Source organism: Porites lutea, chromosome 12 (genome assembly GCF_958299795.1).
Source record: "Porites lutea chromosome 12, jaPorLute2.1, whole genome shotgun sequence".
Lineage (NCBI taxonomy): Eukaryota > Metazoa > Cnidaria > Anthozoa > Scleractinia > Poritidae > Porites > Porites lutea.
This window is the reverse complement of record NC_133212.1, coordinates 10,943,466-10,951,549: the sequence shown is the minus strand read 5'-3', so window position 1 is coordinate 10,951,549 and position 8,084 is coordinate 10,943,466.

Sequence of the window (8,084 nt, the reverse complement as noted above, 5' to 3'; positions counted from 1 at the left end):
CTTTCTTCTAATTTGACCAGGCTGCCTTCAATCTTTTTAACTGGTCCTTCAATCGGGTCCAGTTTGTTCAACTTTTCCAGAATGCCTTTAAGAACCCCACTTAGGTCGTCCGTCAGTTCAAGGGCAGTTAAAACAATGTCACTATCCTCCTCGCTCACATCGCCGGCATGTTCACGGTTCGCTACTAAAATTTCCAAATTATCTGTGTTTTTTGCTTTCTTTGCTTCTGGAGATTCTACTCTTCCGTCAGCAGAACTATCCGAGGATCTGTTTCTCCTTTTAGTCACGTAGTTTAACAAGGTTTCCGCCATTAGAACAAGATAAAGCCAAAAATTGTGCGAGCGGAGTTGAGAGAGCTCTTCACGCCGCCATGTCTCGATCCCAGTCCCCCAGTTTGTGGCTACTTAATAACTTGCATATGGAAACAAAGCACTTTTTCACGGTTTTATCGAAAAATTCAAGTAAAAAAGACAAAGCTTTACATGTTAAAACTTCCAAACTGAACTTTGTTACCTTCTTCGTGTATTTGGGGAACAGCTTGCTTGATTAGTCGTGAAATTTCTTTGTTTGTTACGGCAGCAAACTGGGAAGGTACTTTGCTTGCAACTTACGCAAGTTTGCTGTCACTTGCTCGGAGGAACTGGAGGTGAATCGGTGAATAGTTCAGGATATTCACTGATTGAGTAGCCAATCAGAGCGCGTGAAAAACACTATCCACTGTTTTAGTATATACTAAAATGCAATATATAGTTCCCCTGCTCATATTCCCCTCATCATATACCCCCAACATAATTAACCTTTCCAGTGAAACAACACAAATCAGAATTTTGAATTGTAATTTAATGAACTTGAAGTAAATACTTACAGAACATTCTTTAAAGGATCGTGACATGCCAGATTGGTAGATGTACAATCAATACTGGAAAATACAAACGAATAATTGCTGCAAATTGCTAATAAATGCTTGACAACTTGTTAAAATTTCTCATGCTATTCTTTAAGTTTACAGACAACTTTACAATTGTTGAAAGTAAACTTCCCTTCTTGGCCCTCTGCTTTAACATTTTTTGGGGTGATTTATCTAGAAATGAACTTTTGGAGCCTTGTAACACATCACAAACAGCTTCACGTTCTCTACCACTTTCTCTTTAGTAGTCATGAAGAGATTTTACATCTCTGTTACCGTTGCGATTCATGATCAGCCCTTTTGGCAGTCCCTTTCCTAATCCTAATGAGCATGTGGTGGCCCTCAGACACTGATTTGTGTGACAGCCTTCAGTATTTGCTTGACTACACAGATGCAAACAACATTTCTCAACATATTTTTCCCATCGGAGAGCATATACACCAAACTTTGTTGCCAACTTTGAATTGCTTTTTCGGTGTCTGATACAAACAGTTACTCTTATCTACATCTTCCAGGCACTTATTTATACAAGCAAACTACACACCTCTCTGGATAAGTAATGTTTTCATGCTGTTCAGTCACTTTCGAGTTAATTCTGCGATGCTTCAGACCCTCTCTATGGTTACCTTCTCAAAATGATGTGTACCTGAGTATGTGATGGGCTGCCGGTAATCCCGTCACAGATCACTCATATAATTAAGGTCTCTCTTACAAGTGGCATTTTCCCTGAAGGATGGCAACAAGCAGAAGTAGCACCTACTCCCAAAAAGGGAGACCACGAACAACCTATAGTAACACATTGATCTCTTTGTTACCAGTGTTATCAAAGGTGAGTAAGTGTTGCGCTGAATCATCTGACAGCATACTTAATAACAAACAACCAACTCCCTGCAGAACAAAGTGGAAATAAGAATTTTCATTCCACAGAAACGACACTTATTTGTGCGACAGATGCCATCTTTACTGGCATGGACAAGCAGGAACTCTCTACTATGGTTTTGCTGGACATTAGTACAGCCTTTGATTGTATAAATCATGATATTCTCCCCCTAAAAATATAAGATCTCTCAATTTCTGAATATACACTTGCTTGGTTCAGTAGCTTACTACCTGACCAACAGATAGCAAGTCTTGCGTATTAACTGGACCCTCTTGAATTCACTATGTTTAAGTAGTGACGTTCCTCAAGGAAGCATTCTCGGACCACTTTTTTGAGTATTTACATCAACGACTTACCCTCTGTCACAAGAAACTGTTTAACACAATGTTATGTCAATGACACTAAACTTCAGATTTCTTTCAAGATGCCTGATTGTCCTACTGCTGTAAACAATTTAAAAAGTGACCTTTTTTTGATACACAACTGGTGTTTCAACAAATTTTACTTTTAAATCCAGAAAAAACAAAACAAATAATCTGTCTCCAGTGTGAAAACGGCCACTGACGTTTTCTCAGTGTTAAGATATTGTACTATAGAGAAGTGGCCTGTGACCACATTTTACCCTCCAATGCAGGAAATTGTTAGAAATAAGGAAGTAGTTATGACTGGGAAATAACAGCAACTCAGCATCTATTAATTCCAAACTAGAAAACCCAAACAATTTGTCCTAGGATTTCTGTACTTCCTAGATTTAAAGTTAGGCTAGTGAAGTTAGGATGTAAAAGGAGCCTATGCAATCCATCCAATTGTCTTCATTTCCTGTATAGCTTATTTATTAAATTTTACCATATGAGGTATCAGACATAGAGAAAATGACTACAGTGTGGAATTGCAGTTGTGAGGATCAACAAAATAATCAAAATTGTATTTCCAGTTTGTAGGCATCTCGCTCATGCTCATGGTTCCTGTCTTTAAAATCATAATGAACCATTTATTGACAATGTATTGTGAAAACAATCAAGAAAAAGCTGAGTCTTGTATTAATAATGCCAGGCCTAGGTCAGAAGGCATACTGTGCTAGACTGACAAATAAGCATTTCATAATGACAAAACCAACTCAAACAAAACACTGCGAATATAAATTAAGTTCTATAGACTTAATTGATGATCATAAGTATACTTGCTTTACATAATGCTCTCCCTTACAATCGTTAACTCTTGCAATACAATACAATACAAATTTTATTGTCAACTCCCTATGGGGGCTTTTCAGAGACAAATATTAATGGTACAGGTAATTAAAAAACAAACAAACAAACAAACCAAAAAATACTCAAGAATTGTCAATAAACAATAATTATTATTAAGAAACTATTTGCATATAGAATTTATGACATCACAAATTGATTATCAATAAACTATTAAGAAACTATTTACATATAAATTTATGACATTAAAAGTTGATTTAAAAGGAAGGCTTTCATTTTACGTTTGAAAATGATAAGAGATTCACTTAATTTAAAATGGGGTTTTAACGCATTCCACAATGTTACAGTTCTGTAATAAAAAGATCTCTGTCCTGACTTGGTTTTAAAAAGCGGTATATTAAGCTGGGAAGATGATCTGGTCATCTGACCACTGATATTCCCTCTGGAGATTTGATTAAATAGCTTCACAGTAGAGTCATGCTATATTAATCTACCGTTAACTTTATCAAAGCTCACACTGTATATGAAAGTTCAGTATTATTATGTACATGTACAAGGAAGACAAAAAAAACTTAAAGTACTCTGTGGTGTAATTTACAATACACCTATGAAAAGGACCTGAACAGTTAGCAGGTAAATCTCTACACTTGTATTTACATAAAAAGGGGGAACCTGAAACTTTTGAAAACCCCATCTCTCAAGCCCAAAAACTAAAAAACCATGCAAAATGTCTTAACACTGTTTCTCTAGTGATATAAACAACCAGTCTAAACCAAGGTAAAGGTGCACTATATCGATTTCATTGACTGAAAAATGAATCAATTTGACAATAAAAGTGATTACTTAGAAATGTACATATACTGTTTGGGTAACATCTGTAAACATAATATCAATAAGTGTTGATCATGTTCCTTTCTGCTTTTTCTCAATCACTGGTAAACTTGCTCCACTTCTTTAAGTTGTGCAACATTGAAAGGGCCAACACGCACAATGACAACAGGGCAAAAGAATACACTTGAACTATGAACTGTGTAGAAGTCGTCTCATCTTAGCCACCTAAAAACCCTCTCACCACAACTTATTATTGAGTCCAAGAACTTGAAACTGACACAGCAATTGCCATCAGGACTTCTAAGTGCACGGCCAAAATAGTACCTTTTATGATGCTCAACAGCATAATAATGGTTTGCCTGGATAGATGGTAGTGAAAATCTGCCCAGCTCTTATGCAGTTCCAAAATGATGTTGCATTGGAAAGCATGAACATTGTTAAGGTGACTGAGGAACCAAAGATCTGGCAAAAAAGCAGACACACGAGTCATAGCTATTCTTTGGTTGCAGAACATCTTTTTGGGTGTTTGTTGCAAAAAGCCACTGCTTTGCACCCATATTGTTGTCAATTTCTTGTAGTATTTTCCACATCTTAACAACAGCATCTTCAGTGGGTGGCTTAGTAAGAGATCCCACCTTGCTGTCTAAAACAAGAATTTGTTTCTCTCTTGGAAGAACAACAAAAGAAACCAACGCTTGCTCTGGCCATGGTTTCAGGGAGCCCAAAGAAGCTTTTCCTTTCAATGATTCTTGTACTGATCCTGTCTGAACCCTTTTCAAATAACTCTCACAGGGTTCACACAGTCTTGAAAAGTCCTTAAATTTTAGGGAGAGTCCTTGAAAAGTTCTCCTTGAATTTACTTCATTTTTGAATGTGGTGGTCTGGAGAGTGTTATTAAATGCTTTTGGTTTCCCATCACCTAATATAAATCATAGCTCAGATATGTTCAAAGTGATTTACATAAAGCGTTTTTTGTTTTATGCAAGATCTAACTACTAATTTAAGACAAGTGAACTGAAAAATGTAGAGAATTTGGCGGAGGAAACAGTTCAAGCCTTACAGTCCTTTTAGAATGGACAGAATGTGCATCTTTTTACAATGTGCAAAATTACATTCCTGGTAGGTAGTCCTTGAAAAGTCCTTAAAAAATGGTTGCACTTTTTTGTATGAACCCTGTTCCGCCTTAAAACTTGCAGTTTCATACCTTTGGCCATTCCCTTGCTTGCAATGAGGTGCAAATAAACCTCAATGACAAAGTTTGTGAGGTAATTGTCAGAACCAACTGCCTTGTGACCATACAATCTTTGAAGATCTTGGTCATTAAGGATGCTGCTTCCTTTTAACGTGACAGTCCTGTTAAGCACATAGCTTAGAAATGGTTGTCTGTAGTTTTGGGCTGTTATCTGATCAAATCCATAATTCACTTTTAAGGCTGATGAGTGCTGTTAGGTGTTGCAAGGAAGTTGGCTTTTTTCACCAGCATCGTGCTTCTTTTTCTCACCAGCTACATTAAGGAGTTTATCCAGACTTAACGTTCTAAACAGCTTTCCAGATGTTGTATCTGTTTTCTTCCTGTTGGGTTTTGTTTCAGCATCATCTGGATCTACCACATCACTTTTCTTTCTTTTGCCTTCTTTAGGTGCTGGACCTGGTAAAGTCTGTTGGCAACTTTTTTGGACAACCTTGGAAGGCCTTGAATATTCTCCTGCTTCACCCAGCAATGGAGGTTTCATTTCAGGACCGATTTTTCATGTTTCTTTGGTCAGATTAAGTTGGTTTTCTGAGTTGCTCTACTTGTTTCTTTCGCCTTCAATGGATGATTTGACTCTTGCCATTCCAATTCAGGAAGTGAAAAGCTGTAATATTGCTTTGATGCAACGAATCTTCGCTTTTCACCAGGATCTTGTTGTAGGCAGAGAGTTACCACTCCACATCATAAGATCCAGTGGTTGCTGTAGTGTAACAAGATGCAATCTTGTAGCACTCAGGGAGGGTACTTACCTTTGGCTTCCAAAGCAAAGTCAAATCGAAGTTTCCATCTTTACTCTGCTTGTCAGCAAGAGCACCAAGGTGGTTGACATACATTAACTACTCGTCTTTTGAAACTACTTTAAAACCACGAATGCTGAGAACTGAATGGAGGTCATGGTCCACATCAACAAAGTTATGTAGATCTAGCACTTGAACTTGTTCCAGGAACTTTGATGCTGGTTGTGCCCCATCCACTACATGCTTGGACAGTTTAGAATGGGCAATATTAAATGCTGAACTGAACCACAAAACTAGCTCTTTCTTTTCAGCACATGTGAAAGTGTGCTCTCCTTCAAAGCAAAAGGTAACATCTTCCTTTTCCAGTTGCTGTCAACATCCAGAAAGTGCAGTTGCCTCTCCATCTTTCCATGGGTCTGAGTGACATGAAGTTGTATAAACTTTTGACATAAAGGGATTGCCACCATTGACTAGGAAATGGAAGTTTTTACCTTTCAGCTTAGAATGAAGTCCACTGAGGGAAAAAACTGATGTACTTGCTACCTGTAAAAGGTACTTGACAAAAAAAGCATAGACATTTCCTTTGTATTGTCTCTGATTTGAGCCTTCCTTACTAAATATAGGAGGCACTGCACTTTTTTAATTGTCAAAGTTGCTGCTTCACTCTTTCTGAAAAGCTGCACCAACAAGGGTATTTCCTAGGTAATCTTGTACAGAAAGAGACATCATTGAAAATTAAAATAGGTGCAGTTTGCTGGTAAAATCACATAACCAACTTGGGGCTCCCATTAAGCTGTGGCAGGCAGTAGTTAAAGATAGTATGTACAATCATGGAACTGACAGCAAGCAACTGCCTTAAATGTTGAGAACTGGCAGTTTCTAACTGCAGATAGTTGTGTACTGGGGGTTCTAACTGTAGGGCTTTGAAAGGGAATATTTAGGTGGTCTCTTGAGAAGAGTTGTCTGCACATTTCACCATCATTTAAAGTGATTTATGGCAAAAAATTTTTTAAAAAAGTTTTGACAGTCTGTGGTGTAAATAAAATAGATCAGTGAAACCTTTTTAACTGCCCAGCTCTTTCAGTCCATTCCTCAAGAAAGCATACATGGAGAGGGAAATATTTTCTACTATGAAATATTTTCTCCAATTAAGTAATGCTCTTCTTGAAATGTATGCGGCTTACCATTTGAAACATGCTCAAAGCTGTAACAAAGAAATGACAGCTTTAATGGCGAAATCAACTTATAAAATCCAAAATTATCCAGAGAGGAAATATAGTGTATTATATACAGGTACATGACAGTTTCTATACATACTATTATTCATAATTTATGTGATGCTCTGACTAGGCTATTACAGTATTTGGCGTCTTTTGCTGAGTGTCAACATTGTAAACGCAACAAAATAAAAGTGAAATTGTTACCCGGCAAGTCTCATGTCGGACAGCATGTTTCAGGGTTCGCACAGTCTTGAAAAGTCCTTAACTTCCTGTGGAAGTCCTTGAAACGTCCTTGAATTTTCTTCAACTTAAAATGTAGTAGCCTGGAAAGTGTTTTTTGATGCTTTTCGGTTGTCCAAGATAGACTATAAATCAAAGCTCAGAGAATGTAAAGGTTATTAACATAAAGTGCTTTATGTTTTATGCAATAATTAATTATCAATTTAAGACAGGTGATTTAAAAAATTTAGAGAAGTTGGTGAAGCGAGCGGTTCAAGTCTTAAAGTCTTGGTAGAATACACTCGGAATGTGCATTATTGTACAATCTGTGAAATTATAGGCTTAGTAGGTGGTCCTTGAAAATCTAATGTGGTCCTTGAAAAGTGCTTGAAAAGTGCTTGAAAAATGGTTGCAATTTTTTGTATGAAGGCTGTGTTTTCTTTTGCTTTTGCTGGCTGCTTTTCTTCACGTGCACTGGTTTCACCGATCTCATCTCATCTCTTCCGCCAAGATCTGGTCTTTGTTTTAGGCGTGTTGATTGACCTATAGAACAGTTTTTCCAAGTATTATTTAAACAGGAAATATAACGGTTACAGAAAATATGGAACCTTAGAGAGACAATTATAAAGTTACTAACCTCTTTGAATTCCTTGTGTCCGAGCCAAGCGGTGTATCAGAAGATTATAAATCCCACCAAGTGCCGTGTTTGTAACCTTTGCGTGCTGTGTCACTACTGTTGTGCCTTCTCTGGTATGCATCAACATTGACTGCTTTGGTGTTATAATCTGTTTTAATCTCGTCACAGGTAACAGCTAACGAGGCCAAAGTGG